Source organism: Triturus cristatus, chromosome 7 (genome assembly GCF_964204655.1).
Source record: "Triturus cristatus chromosome 7, aTriCri1.1, whole genome shotgun sequence".
Classification (NCBI taxonomy): domain Eukaryota; kingdom Metazoa; phylum Chordata; class Amphibia; order Caudata; family Salamandridae; genus Triturus; species Triturus cristatus.
Genome location: NC_140590.1, coordinates 867,509,350 through 867,531,228, shown reverse-complemented (window position 1 = coordinate 867,531,228; position 21,879 = coordinate 867,509,350). Strand labels below are relative to the sequence as shown.

General features: G+C 45.4%; 1 protein-coding gene across 1 annotated transcript in view; it reads left to right on the top strand.

Annotated features, from left to right (window-relative positions):
- The first annotated feature begins 6,480 nt into the window (after positions 1 to 6,480).
- The window catches only part of C1QTNF2 (C1q and TNF related 2), a 31,534-nt gene continuing 16,135 nt past the window's right edge, over positions 6,481 to 21,879 (top strand). The window contains exon 1 of the mRNA XM_085614447.1: positions 6,481 to 6,690. The gene's annotated coding sequence lies outside the window, so the exon portion shown is untranslated. The remainder of the gene's footprint in view (positions 6,691 to 21,879) is intronic.

The following is a 21,879-nucleotide window of genomic DNA, read 5'->3' as shown; positions in this document are numbered from 1 at the left end:
AAGGCAACAGAGTCTTCCTCTTGAACTTTAGACTCTGCATCGGTACTTACTTGTAGGTACCACAAAAAAAACACTTCATAAACACAACGGCTCTTTTTAGAGCCCCCTAATATCTAAACACTTAAATTTGATTTTTACTTCTATTTTTTTTATTGTTTTTTTTCTGCCATGCGCGTACGGTAAGCTTACCGTACGCGCACCCCGCGATTTTTAAAAAAAAAATTAAAATGTATTTTTCATACTTTTGGGACCTTCTTGGACCCCCTGACAAACGCTAGGGGGTCTGCAACTCTCTTCGTTGCCCCCTTTTCACATTCTCCACCTTTGTTTATCAGTGTGAGACACACAAAATGGCAGCTGACACTTCCTGATTTCGACCGATTCGAATGTTTATAGTCATGTAACCACCAATCAGAATTAAGCTCGCGCACGGCAGCGTGCGCGTACGATAAGCTTACTGTACGCGCTCGGCGCGCGCCTATTGATATATATATTGATTTAAATGCTATTTTCTCAAGAAATACTGACCAGATTTACACCAGACCTGCAAAAGGCACATCCCTGACCTGAGGACTACCTCTCTGCCAAATTTCAAGTAATTCTGTTCAGCCGTTCGGGCTGTAGCTTGGACAAACGCTAGGGGGTCTGCAACTCTCTTTGTTGCCCCCTTTTCACGTTCTCTACCTTTGTTTATCAGTGTGAGACACACAAAATGGCGGCTGACACTTCCTGATTTCGACCGATTCGAATGTTTATAGTCATGTAACCACCAATCAGAATTAAGCTCGCGCACGGCAGCGTGCGCGTACGGTATGCTTACCGTACGCGCTCGGCGCGCGCCTATTAATATGTGTATTGATTTAAATGCTATTTTCTCAGGAAATACTGACCAGATTTACACCAGACCTGCAAAAGGCACATCCCTGACCTGAGGACTACCTCTCTGCCAAATTTCAAGTAATTCTGTTCAGCCGTTCGGGCTGTAGCTTGGACTAAAGGTCCTATGGAAAAATGCATGGGGAAAACACGTTTTGGGACCCCCCATTTATCTCAGCCCCCGCTTGACGAATCCCCCCGAGACGTTCAGGGTAGGAGCAGAGTGGAGCGCCCCACCTATTTTGAAAATTTCGTGAGGATTCGTCAATCGGCGCCAAAGTTATTCAAAATAGAATGTTGCGGGTTTAATGCATTCTTCAATATAGTATGATTCACCTTTTTTAAATAAATGGTTAGATATAGTTGTATAACATAGTTAATATCTTCAACAAACTTTTTTTTTTTATTTATTTTTTTAAAATTTTTTTACCGTGCGCGTACGGTAAGTTTACCGTAAGCGCACGCTTCGCTTTATGTACGGTGAGCGTACGTAATATTTATACTCCGTGTGCGCATGCTTACGCAATTTGCAGACGCGTCCGTACTTCCTACGCGACGCGTAAGCGCATGCTTTATACGCGCACGCGCACGTTACGCGGAAGTGTACGAGTGTGCCTGTAATGCGCATGTGCGCGTGCGTGTGTCTTTCGTACGCGCATGCGTACTTTTACCGTACGCGCTCGGTAAGCTTAACGTGCGCCTACGGTTGGTCATGTGATCAAGAAACAACACTTTTGATTGGTTTAAACTACTTTCAGTTCCAGAATCTTCCTACACCACACCCATTCCCCTCATTACTGCTTGTGATTTCTTAGGAGAAGGAGCTGAATTGTCTTTGGGATACAATGGCAGAGCAGCAGTCCTCTTCTGAGAGTGAGCAGGGCAGCAGCATCATCAGACAGAGAAGGAGGAAACAAAAGAATTCTTTTGTTTGGGAATATTTCACATTTACAGAGGGGCAGAAAAAGGTAAGTGCTCCATTAGTCACCTGCACACTTTGTGACCGTGTGTTATCTAGAGGGAATCCAAGGAAGAAGTAATCCTTTGGAAATTTCTCTATGTTTAGACACATTAGGGATGTACATCCCGGGACTTTTGCTCGACATACTGAAGCAAACCCTTCAGTAAGTCACCCGAGCACATCCGCAGAAGCTCAGCCGAGTACATCTTCGGCAGCTCAGCCGAGCACTTCCTCTGCGGTGGGAGCATCACCCTCTTCTGCTCCTGTGGAAAGGAACCCTCGATTTCAGAGGGTACAAATGAGGTGCACCAGATGTTATGGTCTAATTGTTCATGGGGAGACCAGTATTTCCCTAATAAACAATAAGATAGAACAGCACATCTGTGGTCCTTGTTAATATTCCCATTCTTTCTTTCCTCTGTCCCTGTATTAACACAACGGCTCTTTTAAGAGCCAACCTTACCTCCCAACTTTTTTAAAATTTTTGTAATTCATTTTTATTAATTTTATTTTTTACCGTGCGCGCATTTTTTTTTTTCACCCTACAAGGTCCTTGAGGGAGTACAACGGAAATGAGAAAAGCAGAGAGAGGAGAAGTGAAAAAAAGGGAGCATGAAACTAAATGTGTGATAAATACAGAAATTTCACACTTACCTGACCAACAAAATAACTTATTTATCAATAAATGGTTTATTTAAATTACTAGAAAAAAGGTTTATTTTTTCCTAAATTTTCTTTCTCAATCTGAAAAAAAAGAAAAAAGTATTAATATTTAATAAAGAAATGTAGCACTCAAACAGCAGATTATCAGAGTCAGAATCTCAGAGCTGTACACCTCTCTCCTCTCACCAGAACCAGTAAATGGCAATGTTTCCCTCTCTTTTTTCACACATATACATGTTAATTACAAATCTCAGTGCTTCCCACATTTTTTCAAATGAAATCACACATTTCTATTGGTTGAAAACTTCAACCCTTTTCCAAATGAACCCTTCCCCCAACTTGACTTCTGCCTGCTACCATAGCAACAGCTCATGGAACACTGGTGTGAGCAGAGAGGTCAGAAGTTCAGCACACAATGTTTCTATTCCAAAGAGCAAGAGTGCTTCACCTGTCAAACCTAACAGGAAATCCAAATTAATCTTCTGTGGGAACACAATTTTCTGAACCAATACAAAACATGCTTCTAAAAATGTACACATACAGCCTAGTTTTAACTATAAAATGGTTTGAATCAGCCAATGAGTTCTTTTTATTAAAAATAATATGTATGCCTCCATTTTACAACTGTCTTTCATTTCATATTGCCATTCTACTGAAAGACACCTCCTGAGTGCATCCAGATCTCTTCGAAAGATGTTCACAGTGTGGATTGTAGGTCACAGCTATGTCTTCTGGAGTGAAAAGTATGCAGAAAAAAGAGGTATGGTGAGAGACCTTGCTTTGCTAAATGTTGACATTAAATGGATTGGTCAGAGAGGGTTAAAGTGGCACCAATTAATGCCTTTGGTGAAATCTTTTCTACACCTCCAACAGCCTAACCTTATTATTGTGCGCTGTGGTGGAAATGACCTAGGCACTTTAACTGGGGTAGGTCTGGAAAATCTTGTTAAGGACACCTTTGTGCAATTGATGTTGCTTTTTCCTCAATCTGCCTTTGCATATTCTAATATATGCCAAAGGCAAAAGTGGAACTGGTCCAACCAATTTTGTCCACAGATTGACAAAGCAAGAAAGCACGTCAACAAATCTATTTCTGCTTTCCTCAGAGACTATGGTATGGGTTCTATATACCACAACAACTTGCGTTACAACATGCAAGGCATTTATAGAGGAGACGGTGTACATTTCACTGATGAAGGCAACAGAGTCTTCCTCTTGAACTTTAGACTCTGCATCGGTACTTACTTGTAGGTACCACAAAAAAAACACTTCATAAACACAACGGCTCTTTTTAGAGCCCCCTAATATCTAGATACTTAAATTTGATTTTTACTTCTATTTTGTTTATTGTTTTTTTTCTGCCGTGCGCGTACGGTAAGCTTACCGTACGCGCACCCCGCGATTTAAAAAAAAAAAATTAAAATGTATTTTTCATACTTTTGGGACCTTCTTGGACCCCCTGACAAACGCTAGGGGGTCTGCAACTCTCCTCGTTGCCCCCTTTTCACGTTCTCCACCTTTGTTTATCAGTGTGAGACACACAAAATGGCGGCTGACACTTCCTGATTTCGACCGATTCGAATGTTTATAGTCATGTAACCACCAATCAGAATTAAGCTCGCGCACGGCAGCGTGCGCGTACGGTAAGCTTACTGTACGCGCTCAGCGCGCGCCTATTGATATATATATTGATTTAAATGCTATCTTCTCAGGAAATACTGACCAGATTTACACCAGACCTGCAAAAGGCACATCCCTGACCTGAGGACTACCTCTCTGCCAAATTTCAAGTAATTCTGTTCAGCCGTTCGGGCTGTAGCTTGGACAAACGCTAGGGGGTCTGCAACTCTCTTCGTTGCCCCCTTTTCACGTTCTCCACCTTTGTTTATCAGTGTGAGACACACAAAATGGCGGCTGACACTTCCTGATTTCGACCGATTCGAATGTTTATAGTCATGTAACCACCAATCAGAATTAAGCTCGCGCACGGCAGCGTGCGCGTACGGTAAGCTTATATATATATATTTTGCAGGACCTACCTGGAACATTAGTGCATTCTGGGACCTGCAGTTCCGACGACCTGCGGGATGGTGAGCGAACACTGGGAAGGGGGCGGAGTGGGTCCCTGCCAATGGGGAAGTTGCAGGACTTTTAAATAATGGTGTATCAATGCCTCCTGGGTATTAAGGCATCTGAAGAATGCCGTGCATATATACATATATCTACACACACACATATTTGTGTATATAAATATATCTGCTTTTTATAGTATTAAAGTTCGACACCGGGACACGTTCAGCAGCGCCTGTACGTTGTCTGCTTTCATTTCCCAGCAGCAACGTGCAGGAACCTAGGGGCTTTTTTCTCACCTCCCTGAGGGAGCTGTTTTTTTCTCACCTCCAGCTGGGCTGAAGTTAGGGGCCATTAGGCCTCCTTTTATTTGAATATAGTGACTGGAGCCGGCTTGCAACCTCACACTTAAATGTAAATGCCACGGAGGGGAAACAAAGGCACACAGCTTGTTATCTCTTCACAAGTACTTAAGAGAGGCAGGGTTTTGCCTTTGTTCAGTCCCAGTATATAAGAGATGCATACAGTGTAAGAATGCCAGATGTGTTGGTCTGTCCTAGTATTTACACAAATAACAATTTCAGTTGCACTATTTTATTTCTTTTAATGCGCTACACAACCCAATGCAGGGTGTCTGAGCACTTTACGTAACATACTCATTGTACATTGACAATAAATGATGTACATGTGTAAATCAATATACAAGATGAGTTACATGAGACAGGGTTACAAGGTGTAGGAATCACATGTCCTTCATAGCTCACTGTGCTGTATTACAAGGGTTACAATCTATGAACTGCAGGAAACAAAATGATCTTTGTGTTAAAAGCAGTAACCCACTTTACTATCTTGCATGTTACCTGATGCAGGAGACACATTAACCATATACTACTTTGATTGAAATCTGGTACTTCACAAAACACAGATCTCTCCAACAAATGCATTACACTCCAGAGTTATCTCACCATTATTACTATTCCCTGATATTTACTGGGCACCTTTACTGCAGATGCCTTAACCCAATCAAATATTTTAAAATGTAGACTTTGCAACCAATTAAGCATAACAGATCTACTACCATGCTTCTCCTTGTTGCCACTTTCTCTGTGGCAGGGCTTAAAAAACATAAATGTATGAATTGAGGTCCAGATTTTGCGTTGGGACTGCAACACTTTTTTGGTACAACCCTGATGCCAAATCTCATTTGTTAAATCTCATAATGCACTTAAATGTACTCATGATATACCTGATAATCATATGTGTGAGGTCTTAATATCTGATGTCACTTCTTGTGATGTCACTTACAGTGAGGTCACTTCCTGTGATGTCACATGCAATGTCACGCATCGTGGCATCATGTGCTGTGATGGCACCGGTCATGATTTCACTTGCATACTGCCTAACCTGGCTAGTTCCCCCACTTCTTTTTTTAGGACTTGTGCCCTAGGGGGGACCCAGGCAATGCCCAGAGAACGTGGATCCATCATCCAAGACCAAGACATATCCACCCCTACTCACTCCCCACTCGCCGTTTTCTCGCGTCGGCCCACATCCTCATAGTTAGAGCTGTCCCAAACAAAATGGAAAATTGGTTGCCATCTAAATTTCCACAATGTACCTCTTTCTATCACATTCTTAATAGATATACTGTCAATTTTTTTAAAATATCCACGATTTTCATTCATGAAAATATATTTCACAAAATTCTTGTATAATACATATTTTCTAGACTGGATTTAGAAGAACCCGAGGTAAGTGGGAGGCCAAATAAAACCCGGAAATGGCGCTTCAAGTAATAGGCATGGCCACACATTGTCTTGGCCATATGTTAACAGAACGTGTCTGCCAGCACCACGTGACAAGTAGAAGAATCTGTTCCCTGTTACAGCATGATAAAAATATGCCTTGGCAAGGATGAACTGAAAACTGTGCTGAGAGAGGAAGCTGTGAATATGAGAAAACGAATTTACTTTTCAACTCGAACGCTGCGGAAATCCCACATCTGGGGCATCGTGAAAAAAAAAGAATTTAAAAAAACAATTTAGCTTCTTCACATTGCGCCTCCAAGGAGCTCGAAAATATTTCCATTTTCAGTACTGCTGCTGCATAGATTATTCCCGGTGAGTGTACATTACGTTTATAGAGAATACTGTATATTTCCAAGTGTTAACGCTGCCTTCTTGAGGCGTACCGCAGCACATCGATGCTTTAAAAGTTGGGGAGAGTCCTACGTTAAGCACCTTTTAGAATAACGTCCTCCGGTAATGGAATTAGCATAAGAACAGGGGGACTTGGTATTTCTTGCAGGGGTCGTTCACCAGATTGCGTCCGTGCGCCGCTTCCTGGATATGAACTAAAAACGTGTTTTAGCGGGCCTTCCAGGAGGGCTCGCTGTACAATCCTGTCTGAATAATGGCGTCTTTTTCGGTGGTCTCTGTGCTGCTCTCATGACCCTGCCTGCAACACTGCGTTTAATTCACACTGTTTAGACTCATTCGTCTAACGTTTTCCTTGGATTAAAGGATTCTTCTCCACTCTCCTAAACCCAAAAGGCAGACTCACTCGATGACGCTCGCAGGCGCAGTGCAGTGTGGTGCTGAGTTTAATATTTTTTGCTAAGACTGGTTTTGATTCTAAGATTGTACATTAGAAGCGGAGGATTTGACGACTGGGATTGTTTATGGACAAATTAGGGGACTATGCATTAGAAATATGATTCTTCCTAGTTAAAGCCTGGCTGAGGCTTTACAGTAACCCTACCTTCATACACACATGTGTTGTGGCATTATCACCTCTCATAGGTCATCTGTCGGGGTCACTTCCCTGCTCACCACTAATCCACTGAGAAATCCTCCCTATGAGTCCCAGCTCCCAATCTGGTACCAAAACTCCTCTCCGATACCACTCTCAATGCAGTTCCCACGCTCATCATGACTTGCTCTGCTTCATTTTATTTAAACGTTGTATAACATCGTAATATAAATTGATCTATACATAGTAGGATCATTTGAAAGACACCTGCAAATGAACAACATAGAACCCACCCTCCGACCTAACAGTTCGGCTAGCAAACGTGCCTTCTCCCAATGACTGAAGGGATTTCCAGGTTGCAGCTTATAACACAACTCGCAGCTACCATCGCCATGTCATCTCAGCCCAGGTCCAATAGATAGGCACAGATGCAGCCCGGATATTTCTGTGCAGTAGGGCCTGGTGGAATTTCTTTCAGGTAATCTCCCCCTAGTTCCTGGCAGCTGGTGAGCTCAAGTAACCAGTCCTTCACACTATGCTTACTCTTCCCACACCAGTGGAGAGCAGTGCAAACTTTCACTATTAGAAAGGCAAGTGACACTAGTCTCCTGGGACATTTAGGGATTCCATACTAATCCCAGCTACATTTGGGTGCCTAGGGATCGATACCCTCGGCATTCTCTCAATCTCCTCCCAGAATCGGTGTACCTTGGAGCGGTTCCAGGATATGTGCACAAAGTCACCTTCCTCCCCCCCAAGCCTAACAGACTAACTTGAGGAGTCAGGGACAATTACACGCCGTCTGGCTGGCCTGTAATATATCTCATGGAGCTAGTTGGAATTCAAGAGTTTGTGCCTACAAGTAAGCGAGATCCTCTCAGTCTGCCTTAGTTATACCATGACTGGTCATCGATCTGTGTAGAGGCTACAGCACTTCACCTGGCCCTGCTTTTCCCGCCAATTTCTCCCAGTTGGCATAGCACTGTCTTATATAAGGTTCACACAAATTTCCCTTCCTCCTCATATTTATAACCATATCCAGACCATCCAATGCAGCAGGCTGTTCAAGGAAGTCCAGCATTATCTTCCCAAACTTATTTTTGTGGGGCGAGAACCTTCATGAAAGTTTGATAACATTTGTATGATAGGTTATCAGGGCCCTGGGGCCTAGGACTTGAACAGACCGCTCTGCCCTCTCAATCTCTTCAACAATTTTCTACGCAAATGATCCCTAAGCTCCCCCTAAACGTGATCCAGGTTACAGATGTCACCCAGTGAGGCATCGAAATGAACTGTGTACAGCATCTTATAGCAGGCAAACTACATATCTATATATGTGTACCTAGTCACCAGTTTGCCCATTTCAGTTCTCACCGTGTTAATGGTTGTGGATCCCCATGTAATAATAATAATAATTTATTGCATGTTTAATTAAAATCTTACAATTCAAGAACCACCAATACTCAATCACTAAAACATATCTATACAAGAAAGATCATAAAATACATTAAATACACAAGTTCAATTCATCATTATTACAATTCATTTGTTACTAATATAAAATTAACAATCATTTACAGTTATAAATTGGTTACTTTTGTGCAGAATCTCATATGCAAATGATGCTCTAAGTGTCAGCAGCTTCCCTTCCTAATATGCTTAAATCATTAACTTCCAACTTCCCCATGTAAGCCTCAACAGGCCAGTCAGGTTCCTAGTAGAACGCTTCTCCCCCCACCCCCACCATACCTGCGCTCGGCAGCACGCAACCTTGTAGATTGCAACTCACTTGGAGATATTGTGACATTTCATCCATGCCAGCTTGATCACTGCTAATGTTTTTGTATCACCAGAACATTAGAACCGTGACATCAAGGATTTTGTTTTTAGGTTGGCCATTTGTCTCTGCAGGAACTTAGTAACACATTCTCTTTTGCGCTGCACATTCCCCAGATGAACACCTTGAAAGCATGCCATATCCCGTTCTGTATTCACACAGAGTGTTTGTCTCAAAATGTAATTACATCATGAACCTCACTATGAAAAACTGGGTGAGGTAGTGTTGAGCTCTTACAGATATACCTAAAGTGGGAGACCTATCCTAACGTGGCAGGGTGACTGAGTTTGTGACGTTGATGCACGAAAATGATCTCACTGCAGCCCAGTTCATGTCACTTGCGGCGTTGATGAGAGTGGTTTGGCGCAGGTGGAATAATGAAGATGTTGAACCAGACATGTCAACGCTACTAGACCAACTACTAACACTGGAGGGGAGACTGAAGACATGCAGAGACTATATTGTCTAGGACGCTGGTGCTCATATGGTACCCAGATATCTCTACGGTTAAGGTCAGATGGGAACAAGAACTGCGCAGGAAAATGTCAGAATGGACTGATGCCCTCCACTACCCCAAAATAATCACCAGCAATCAGAAGCTTACGTTCACACAGATAAACTGTCTGCATTAAGCCTATCTCTCACCAGATCGAGAAGTCCAGATATTCCCAGCAGCACAAGACCTGTGCCCTAGGTGCAGAGAGCCCCATGTGGACTTCTATCACATGGTCTGGACCTGTGGGCAGAGTCACTCATTCTGGGAGACAGTGGTCCAGCGATTGGGGAAATAGCTGGAAAGACAGTGGCAGTGAAACCTATAATCTGCTGATTGGGCATTATGAAACGCACCTCCACAACCAAATATACATGTCAGATTATGGATCTAGCATTTGTCATGGCACAATAGAACACTGCAATGGGCTGGAAAGGTAGGATGGATGTGGATCTCTGATGGACACAAATGGATGATTACTAAACTGGCTGTGCACCCTGCGCGCCAAGGCCAGGGAGAGGATAGCATGCTGGAAGGTTTCCTGAAGGCAGTCAAAGTCAAGATGGACGAGCTGCTGCTTGAACGAGAAGGAATAGGGAGGTCCATATGAGAGAGCAGGTAAGGAAGCGGTTGAGCTGACCAAGTATCCTAGGCACATGATTAGCCCCTCCATCATGGTAGCAACAGTCCCTTGTTTCACTGGGTTACTGAAAACTGAGAACAGGGATGTTAACGAGTCCTCACAAATGTTGTAAGGCACAATTAAACCGATTTATGTGTGTGTGTTTGGGGGACGCAGTTGTGGAATGTTATAATGCCACTGCTGATAATGATGATAAGCATTGTATATAACTGCCACTATGTTGAAAAGAATACAGATAAAAGCTATAAGAACAAATAAAACAAGCATTGGAAAAGTCAATAGGTTTCGCTTATCTTCTGGCTATGTTCACACTCAGGCACTTATTCAGTGTGCATGCTCAGCCTGTACACCCCTACAGACACACACCCAGTGTGCGCATGTCTTATAGATGCACAGTATGCAAAGGGCTAGAGAGGTGTTAACTCTTAACTCACAAACACAATTGTAGCTAACGTTTATAACAAGTAAACCATACTGTTCATGGGGTTTAACAAAGTTTGGAAAAAGTAAGTTGATATTCATACATTGGCACTTTTACACATCTTCAAGAAAAACATTTACAAGACAGTTTATTCACTAATATGTGGTAGGGGTTTATAGTGGGAAAACACAGAGCGCTTTACATGAGCACCGGTTGCATTACAGACAAACGAATACATTTTTAGACACGGAGAGATTAAGTGACTTGCCTCGTGCCTAGACTTGAATCCTGCTCCCCAGTGTTAGAAACAGGGTCTAGATTTGGCAGTGGTTTGCACACTCCCCAAGCAGGGACCCTCACTTTAGACAGGGTAAGTAAGTTACACTCTCAGAAAACCCTGTGTTCACCCCCTTGGTAGCTTTGCAAGAGCAGTCAGGCTTATCCTCCGAAGAAATGTGTAAAGTATTTGTACACACATACAGTATCACAGTGAAAACACCACAAAAGTACTCCACACCAGTTTAGAACAATATCTATCATTTATCTGAGTAAAGCAAGACCAAAACGACAAAAATCCAACATACCCCAATAAAATTACAAATCCTCAAACATTAAATGCAATTATAACGTATAGAAACATAACAGCTCCAACTGGGCTATAACGACGTGCTAGACAGAGTCGAATCTCAAAGTTCGGTGCCGGCCGCGATGAAGCACAAACCGGTTATGGAGTTGTTGCAAGGCACCAGGGAGATGAGGCGTCACAGGTGCCAGTGCAGCATCGGTTCCTTACTGTTGGTGGAGGTTTTGGCATGTTGGTGCTCTGGATGTTGCATGGCACAGGGGAGCAGATGCGGCGTAGGTGGCGAGGTTTCGGTTCCGTTGGCAGTGCAGGGTCGATGAAGTGTGGAGATTCAAGCCACGCGGCATTGACTTCACAGTGTCTATGTCACAACACAGGGCCACTGGTGCAGTGGCTGAGTTGGGTGCCACAGACTTCAGTGATGCAGTACTCAAAAATCTCTCTGTGGCGAGTCTTCGGAGGACCTGCTGTGGTATCAGGGCCTGCATTGCAAGTCACAGTCATTGCGTTCAGCGGGGACAAAGGCTTCGGTACAGGCAGCGGCGTGGTGTTAACATGCGGCACTGGCTCTGAAGTCACACTCGAAGCCGATGTGTTGTTTTTTTCTTGTTGAACACAGGAAACTCACTTCCAAGGGACAATGAACTAGATTTGGTGGCACTTGGCACATTAGGGCTCTCAGCAGAAAAGCTGAGACTTCCAACAGGAGGCAAGCTCAACTCAAGCCCTTGGAGAAACCTTGGAAGCAGGCTGTAGAAAGCAAAGTCCAGACCGTTCAGTCCCAGGACAGAAGCACCAGCAGCAGGCCAGCACAGCAAAGCAAACAGCAAAGTGGCAGTCCCTTCTGACAGCAGCTCAGCTCTTCTTCCTGCCAGAATGCCCTCAATCCAGAAGTGTTACCAATATATAGTGTCAGAAGTACAGTACTTATAGCCATTTCAGCCTTTGAAGTAGGGTACTAGAGGGATACCAAACTGCATGTAGTTACTTCTTGGGCTTCATATCTGTATGCAGTTCAATGCATAGCCTCGATGAAACATCACTACAGCACAAATGTAAAACATGTCTTCAGGCTGCTTCTCAAAATACCAAGGTGTCTGTGTTGTTATCAACTTTACATTTTAATATTGAGTTTTCATTCTGTAGTTTTCTTTTAAATCCTGGGACGTAGTGTAGATTCCAATTCCATTTAGTGCCTGTTGTGAGAAGTTGACCTGGTATATGCTGTCCACTCGTTATAGTGGGCACCCTGTACCAGTCCAAACAACCCCTTATTGGTTATAGGTTAAAGACAACCTTTATTGAAAGCTATCCCAGTGGTAGCTATGGAGAGCAGCCTTCAGGCTAAGTCTTGAAGGAATGTAAAGCAGCTTGTTTTACCAGTCTATAATCTCTTGAGTGCCTAAATGAAAGACAATCACACCAGGTATATACATAAAATATATGTATTTATTATTAAACACACCCTCCTAGACTCTTTACGAGACTAGAGGTCAAAACACATAAGTTACACTTCAAATATGACAGTAAAATAGCACAAATACACGTCGGACCCTAGGGGCGAGCCAAACCGTATACTAAAATAGTGGTATAAGAACCACGACTTAACTAGACACAAGGCCTAGAGCCTGTAGAATCGCTGGGACCCCAAGGAACCACCCAAGGTAGGGACACAGGGGACCCACGGGGCCGTGTGCAGTGTGTGAACACAGCCGCGAGCTCCCGTTAGCTTCTATGGGGAAAGTTGCAGTTAGATTTTTATAGATTAGGGACACTTAGAATCGAACTAGGACCAAACCCTTTGGGATTTAGGAAGTTCTAGGGCCAATACCCAAGGAAGCACCGGAGTACTCGTGTTACCTCACCCAGGGAAGCCGGGTGCATAGGTGTCAAATGGTGTTGGGTCGTGTCGTCGATTTCAAAGGGAGCTGGCAAAGAAGTGCTGCTGCCGGGAAGATGAGAAGTGTCCGAAGAGATCCAAGCTTGGATCGAAGTTGAGAAGAACCTGAAAGCAGAGGGGACAGAGTCTGGGTCACTTGCCAGTGACCAGGAAGGCGATAGGCGGATGCCCACCGATGTCGGGTGATTTCAGGTGAAAGAGGTGAAGCTTGACTCTTCAGCCACCAGGACCAGGAGGCGTCGAGGACAACCAGGAGCTGGATTCGAGCTGTCCCACAAAGGATGTCAAGTGCTGCAGCGTCGGTGCCCGGATTGGACACAACAAGCCTTGGCAACAGCAACCCATGCAGAAAGGAGAAAGATGCTTCGGTGCAGACCAGCAAGGTCTGAGAGATTCACCACTTGGTAGGGAGTTGGGGCACGTCTGGAGCAACCAGGGAAGCCCAAGGAAATTCAAAGTTACCCCCTCAGGGACCCACCAGTCGACAGACCAGGGATCGCACAGGGACCTTGAGACGAAACACAAAATGGTGGCCCACGGGTCACTCGTGGTAACTAGGCCAACAATCTTTGGTGGATTCTGTGCTCGAGGGGGGGGGGGGCTACAAGTTAGCCCAAGCACGACTTTAAGAGACGTCTAGAAGTCAATGCACTTGCAAAAGTGCACGGTGACCAGGAGTTCCGGTTCCACACTACTCACGAGAGCTGCAGGTCTCAGCTTTGCAGGGGACTCGGGTCGGCCTCGGAGATGTCTGGAAATCCTCTTCCTGGGCTGCAAATACTTTGGAGTCCGGTGGGAGCTTCGGAAATGCAGATCGGCAAAATGCATCATTGGTGTCTGCCTAGCAGGGAAGTCACTCCTGGACCCCAAGGGAGATTTCTTCAGTCCTCTAGTCTTTAGTAGAGCGTCGAAGTTCCAAGATTCAGCTTCAGAGATTCGTCCAGGGATATCTAAAGTTCTGGTTACAGAGGTTCCTTACTTATACCCAAGGAAGGGGATGGACTAGCTCTAGGGACCCACCTATGGGAGGGTTTGGAAAGAGGGGTGGCTACACCCATTTCCTTTGTCCAGTTTCGCACCAAGGCAGGGGCTGGAAGCCCCTGAACTGGTTTGAGCTGGACTATGCACAGGGACACCAAATGTGCCCCCAGTGCAGGTCTTCAAAGCACTCAGAGAGTGCTCCCACCCAGCCCCAATACACATAAGCCTGTCTGGGAGGTGGTTACACCTCCCTGTGACAGGAAACCTATTGTCCAGGCCTCCCCTGCCAGAGTTTCAGTCAGCAGCAGGAGGCCAGACCCGTGTCTGTGGCTGCAGCATCCATTTTGTGATGCCAGGACTCTATTCGATTTCTACCGGGTATACAAGTACTGCCATGTCTCTCCCTCTAGAAGGGCGGGATCTTACTTCCATACCAGTTACTGGTGTGGGGGTATGATTCCAAGGTGTTTGACACCAACCACAACATGTTTCCGTGCAGCCAGTCCAAATTTAGCATTTACCGTTTGGTTATAATGCACTTAAGAGTATATGGTCAGGCTGCACCACTGACAACCCCGGAGAAGAGATTCCAAAGGCTGCAGAGGGGCTCAGCTCATGCCTGGGCTCCCTCTCACATATAACCAAGCACTCTGCCTTCAAGATTGTTAAGGCCTGACATAGGGGTGACTGATAGGTTTGTATGTGCAGTGATAGGTGAGGTATAATGAACCTATACCTCAGTAAGGGGTGCATGCACCACCTTACCCATGCTGCAGTAGCAGACCTGTGGTGTCATTTTGTGTGGCTTTCCAGGGGTGGCATAATACATGCTTCAGCCCCTGGTAGGCCTCTGGGGTACCTATGCCCTGGGTACATAGTATACCATATACTAGGGACTCACAAGGGTACCTTAGGATCCAATCTGTGGTGTACCTAAAGTACATGCAATCAAGTTAGAGAGGAAGCAGCTAGGCTGGGGCCCCTAATAGCAGGGTCCCAGCCAGACTAAAGTCGAAAAACAGTGAAACACCAGCAAAAAGTGGGGGTAAACACGTGAAGCAGATCCTACTCTCCTACACCTGTTAGAATGTATGTTTGTAGGTTTCTGCTGCCTAAACAAAGTCAATTTGAAATCAGGATTTACCTCAAGTAAGACGTGGGTTATGCACTCTTTAGCTTGCTCAACCCACCCCTCTTTTTAGCATCAGTTGTGAGTGACAGTGAGGCCCTTACTCTCACAGCCTCTTGTGAGGTCAGAAGCTGTGAGTTCCCCCCAAGGCGGGTGGGGTGGTTCAGTAGAATGTAGATGGCCGCTACAGGTGTCCTTATATCTTGACTGGCTACTACTGCAAGGCTCTGTTTGCAAATTTCATGTGAGCCAGACCATTAAAGGGGAACTGTTGTCCGTGTCTTGGGTCACATCAAAGTGCCCCATACTCAAAGGGTCCACTCCAATACTCAACCAGGTGGCTGAGCATGGCTCAGCAGAGCAAAAGGCAATGTATTTCTAAAATATCCCCCCCCCCACCCTCACTGAGTACAGTCCTAGTTTTGCCTTCTGCTTTCAAGTACCTTCGAACCTCCTGAGGCGAAAAGCCGGGAGTTAGACGCTAATTTGATTTTAAAAATTTTTGTGTCACTGAATAACTTGCTGATTTTATAAGCTCTTACTCACCTAGGCTTCACGGGACTCGGTCCTAAAAGCACACCGCACAGCTGCCCTGCGCTGTCAGCGGACTCACGAAAACTACCTCGGCGCCATTGCCGGCGTGCTGACAGGCCACGCCCCCTTGGAGGCCACGCCCCCTTCCGAGCAGGTACACAACGCTGATCCATAGCGCTCACCTGCCAGAACCTTCGAACCTCCTGAGGCGAAAAGCCGGGAGTTAGACGCTAATTTGATTTTAAAAAATTTTGTGTCACTGAATAACTTGCTGATTTTATAAGCTCTTACTCACCTAGGCTTCACAGGACTCGGTCCTAAAAGCACACCGCACAGCTGCCCTGCGCTGTCAGCGGACTCACGAAAACTACCTCGGCGCCATTGCCGGCGTGCTGACAGGCCACGCCCCCTTGGAGGCCACGCCCCCCTTCCTCCCTTCCCATAAGGGATGTGTCAGTACCGTACGCGCAGCGGACGGGCGCAGCGGGCGCGCCGTTTGCGCGCGGAAGGCGCGCCTAAGGCAAGCCCGTCTTCGCCAAGTCATCGCCTCTCGCCAGTCCCCCTGGCCTTTCTCTGTCACCACCCCTCCATTACGATAAAGAGCAACTACTTGCCTGGAACCCTGGACGGTCCTGCGCTAACATTACACTTGCCTACAATGTCAAACCTGCGATTTTACTACCGCTAACCCCCATTCTATTCGACAGCTACTAGAACCTGATAACACCACCTCCATCACGATCCTTCACCTCAACGTGAGGTCGCTAGCCAAACACCACCTTGAGGTCAATACCCTCATTCTGGAAGAAAACCCTGACATCCTCTTCCTCTGTGAAACATGGTTACGGGATGGCACCTCTACCATTCCCAACCTTACGTTACCAGACAACTACCTTATGTCGACCATTAATAGAGATGGAAGAGGAGGTGGTATCGCTATAATCTACAAGAAAATGTTTTCTTGCTCATTCGCCAAGGAAGAAATGCCAGACTGTGAAAGCGCCCACTTTAAAATCACCATAAATCCCAATTTCACTGTGTCGGGTCTCTACATCTATCGCCCGCCTGGCCCCGCTTCAAAATTTATTGAGGCTCTCCTTGAGACAACAACCTCTTTAATCACAAAAAATTCAAACTTTACGATTCTAGGAGATCTCAATCTTCACTTTGACCTGCTAAACGACGCTACGATCAAAAACCTCTTCGTGGATCTCTCCGCACTGCAACTTTATTCTTTTATTTCCACTCCAACGCACCTAGCTGGCCACATCCTAGACCCAGTTTTCTCAAACTTGGAAAAACTTACTTCAGAGACACCCTTACCGATGGTATGGACTGATCACTTCCTCATTAAATTGGCCATTTTGGTCAATAAAAGCAGGCACAATATCGCCTCGACCCGTCGTCTAAAAAGACCATGGCACAAATTGTCTCGCAATGACCTCCACACCACCCTAGGGGAATTCCACCATGACACCAATTCGGACATCAACGCCAACTACAGTGCGTTTCATGAGTGGATCACGGGAGGGCTAGATATCCTCATTCCAGCAAAATGGTCAAAAGGACGTAACTCTCCATCCAACCCCTGGTACAACGATACCCTCAAAACCTTACGCAAAGATTGCAAAAGGGCGGAGCGCCTTTGGCGAAGGGAATATAACATGGAAGAAAAATCAAACTACCTACTTTTACAAAAAACGTACCACAAAGCCATCCGTGCTGCGTGGACTGCTTTCTATGCTGACAAAATCAAATCTAGTCCCACCCCTGCTAAAGAAGTCTTTAAACTCGTGCAAGAACTTCAGAGCAGCAAATCTCCCCTCCCTAATATCTCCTCCGCGCAACAATGCGAAGATCTTGCTAGGTTCTTTGTCGACAAGGTACAGAAAATCTATACTTCTTTTCCTCAGCACTCCCCTAGCCCTACCAGCAGCCCTTCTCCTCCCCCCAACTACTCTACCCTGACTTACATCCCGTAAATCTCCGGTGATAACCTCATCAAACTATGCAAAAAAGTCAAATCTGGTTCCCCGGCTGACCCCATGCGCCCGGCTCAATTCTTAGAGTCACTCAACTTCTTCCTACCGGCACTTACCTCTAATCTGAACCTCTCCTTCACTTCAGCGTGTGTACCATCTGCCTGGAAGCAAGCGTGGGTTTCACCCATCATCAAGAAACCCACCCTAGACCCATCAAAACCGGAGAATTTTCGACCGATCTCCCTGCTCCCATGGCTGTCTAAACTTGCTGAAGCGCATGTGAACAGTACTCTATCCCAGCACATGGTCAAAAACAACATTCTGGACCCATCTCAAAACGGGTTCAGACCAGGCCATAGTACTGAGTCTGCTCTCCTGGCCACCACAGAGCACCTCCGAACGATTTTAGACGCCGGTCAAAGTGCTGCGCTGATTCGTCTGGACCTCAGCGCGGCCTTTGACACGATATCCCATGACATCCTTCTCAATCGTTTGGAGACTTTTGGAGTATCTGGCCATGCTTTGGATTGGTTCCGATCATTTCTCGAAAACAGATCCTTTCGAGTCTCTGCCCCTCCCTTCTTATCCAAACCCCATCCCATTGCACAGGGAGTTCCGCAGGGCTCTGCGTTGAGCCCATCCCTTTTTAATCTCTATGTCCAGCCTCTGGCGGCAGTGGCCAAAGAGTGGGGCCTGACATTAGTGTCGTATGCCGACGACACACAGCTGGCCATCGCTCTTTCAGAAGGTCCTTCTAACTCTTCCTCTAGCTTCAAAAACGGCCTCTCCGCGGTTGCCCAATGGATGACAATGAACTGTCTACAACTCAACGCTGGTAAAACAGAGGTGCTACTCCTTGGCAAAAACACCAGCCTCTGGAATGAGCACTGGTGGCCATCCTCCCTAGAAGCACTACCTTCAAATTAATGACCTATTGTCCTGATGATGACCTGAAATCATCCAGGTTGAAACTCCGTCGACTACACAGCCTAGAACTCAGGCGCTCTTGTGGTGAATTCAATTACCTGAATAATCTTGTACAGACAATTTGTATATATACTTGCATTGTTTTTTGACCACTTAAAATTTTCTTATATCTCGCCGTTCACACTGTTTTTCGCACCCTTGTGTCACTGCGCCGTCCACTTCTCACTAGCACGCCTAGTGCCCACCTTGTGTGTTATGGTCATTGTATAAATATATGTACTGTAGTGCTTTCCAACTACTTACAGAATTATATAAAATTTTACTTTCCTTACCTCACCCCGATACTGTGGTCTCCCCTCCTTTGTTCCCCTCCCCATGTGTGACTGAATTCAACGCTCGTAAATTGTCCTCTCTTAAATACTCTGCAGTTGAGACATTGTTTTTTGTTGCATACTACGCCTGGTTATGCCTGGTCTCACCTGGGTTAACGGGCTGTACTCCTGTTAATTGTTATTTTGCATTCTTTAGAGGCGAGTCATAATGAAAAGTGAGGGGGATGAGTTTAGAGGAGGCTTGTGTAGTGTTTATTGATGGGCTGCATTGGGTGGGGGCCTCTAGACCCTATTTTGGATCTGTCTGGAGCATTAAGTCCAGTGATGTGTGTGCCAAAGCACATTGCCCATTGTTTTGTTTAGGTGCATGGTTGTCTAGTGCTTTACTTAAGGTGATTATTATGGATTGATGCACATTCGCTTATTCTGTGGACTTGATACAATCCTATGTGCACGTGGCTTGGCTTTGGTAAGTGTAAGTGAACTTCTTCTGGATGGTTCCTATGCAGACTGGTGAGAGGATATAGATGTGTTTTTGAGGAGGCACACCCTTTGCCAACTATATGGCTTGGAGTCATGTTGTGCATGTGATGGGTTTAGGGGTTGCATGTAATGTGTACTGCTGCAATTAGGTTATATATAGTTTCAGGGAAATATTGGTGACTGGATTAAAGGTGGGTCCGTGTCATTGTGAAAGTCTTACCACACTTATGAGTTGTTGCGGGTCCTTATGTTGGGTGCTGCAGATCTATGCTACAGACATAAGGATTGCATACAGAGAAGCACTCCACCCTGCAAATCATTGATTTATGTTAATTTAACCAATGTTATACTAAGAACGGGACAGATAATGTTGATAAAATGTTAATGGCCCAGCAGGGCAGATATTTGCACGTATGCACTTATTAGTAAGGCAGGTATGTGCAAATAAAACACCATTATATGCTCACAAAAACTTATTTCTAAAATGGAAAGCGAAACACTGGAAGTGCAATCTCATCAATGGTGGTTTGTGAATCTAGAGGTGACTATTTGAATTTTTCCTTCAAGTATTCCTCTTTCAGTGCAATTAATTAAAGTTTTCCTTTGCTGTTTGATGGGGATTGTTAATCTCCCATTCTACTCTGCATTTGTGGGTTTAAACCCCTCCTTAAGTACTACCAGAGTGAATCGACAACACATGGGAAGGTCCAAAATAAATTTCATAGAAACACTTGCACACTACGTCATTTATGTGTATTTTTAAATGCATTATCACCCACAAAGGTATCCTAATGCTGAGCAGTTATGTGCCCAGCCATGTCTATTGTAGGGTGGCTAATTGTAAAGCCAGGTCTTCAGCTCCTTGTGTTATTCAAGAAGAGAGGAGAAGGCTCTGATGTGGCGTAGGAGGCCGTTCCATCCTTTAAGAGCAATGTTAGAGAATGCCCACCCTCCTCATCTGGATCCGTGTATTTGTGGGATGTGGGCGAGTAGGAGTCCTACAGAGTGGAGTTGTCAGGGTGGTTGGTGGAAGGAGATGCGACTGTTCAGGTAGGTGGGGCCTGAGTAGTGTGGTGCCTTGAATGTGTGTATGAGAAGTTTGAATTTAGCCCGCTTGTGTGTCGGGAGCCAATGGAGCTCCCTAAGGTGTGGTGTGATGTGAGTTCTGTGCGCGAGGTTGAGTATGAGTAACTGCTGAGTTCTGGATGCTTTGTAGTCTTCTAGTGAGTTTCTTGGTGATACTGGCATACAGGGTGTTTCCATAGTCCAACTTTCTGGTGACTAGGACGTGAGTGACTGTTTCTAGTGTTCCTAGGGAGCCATTTGAAGCTCTTTCTCAACATTTTCAGAGTGTGGAAGCAGAATGCAGTGACGGCATTGACTTGTGCAGTCATGTCCAGTTTGCTGTCGATGATTATTCCGAGGTTCCTGGCATGGGTTCTGGGTGTGGGTCCGAGTTTAGCCAGTCACCAGTTGAAGTCCCATGGTGAAGCATTCTTGGCGAAGATCACTACTTCTGTTTTGACAGTGTTGAGCTTCAGACATTTGGCTTTCATCCAGTTAGTGACTTTGGTCATGCAGGTGGTGAACTTGGATCATGTATTGGTGGTGATGTCTGAGAGAGAGAGAGTATGAGTTGCATCTTGTTGGCGTAGGTGAGGATGCAGATGTTGAATGTTATGTTATCTCATCTTCTATAGCGCACAGCTGCCCCAGCAAAGGGGCGTCCCGGCGCTTTGACTGGCAGAAGGAATATACATACAAAACATAGGAAAACCAGAAAAAGGTAGCAACGGGCAGTGTATTGAGGTCCATGCAGTATATTAAGGTCCAGGGGGGAAAAGATAGGTTTTAATAGCCCTCCTGAACGTAAGCAAATCATCTAGGGCGCGAATGTGAGCTGGTAATGAGTTCCAAAGCCTAGCCGCTAGATAGCGGAAGGAACGCCCTCCCGCTCTGCAGCGTTTGAACCGTGGAACTGTAGCCAGATTTTGACCCAATGACCTCAAAGAACGAGAAGGGACATAGGGGGTGAGAAAATGCTCTAGGATCAGGGGAGAGGACAGTTTAAGAATCTTGTAGGAAAGACATAGAGTCTTAAACTCAATCCTTTGAGCCATGGGCAGCCAGTGGAGTTTCCGGATGATTTCCTTCGCAGAGCAGAACCTAGGTAGGCCCACCAGGGCTCTGGCCGCCGCATTCTGTACGCGCTGCATCCGGATAACTTCCGCCTGATTGGCCCCCAACAGGAGTGAGCTCGCATAATCAAGCCGCGAGAGTATGGTGGCCTGAATTATCAACTGTCTAGTGGGG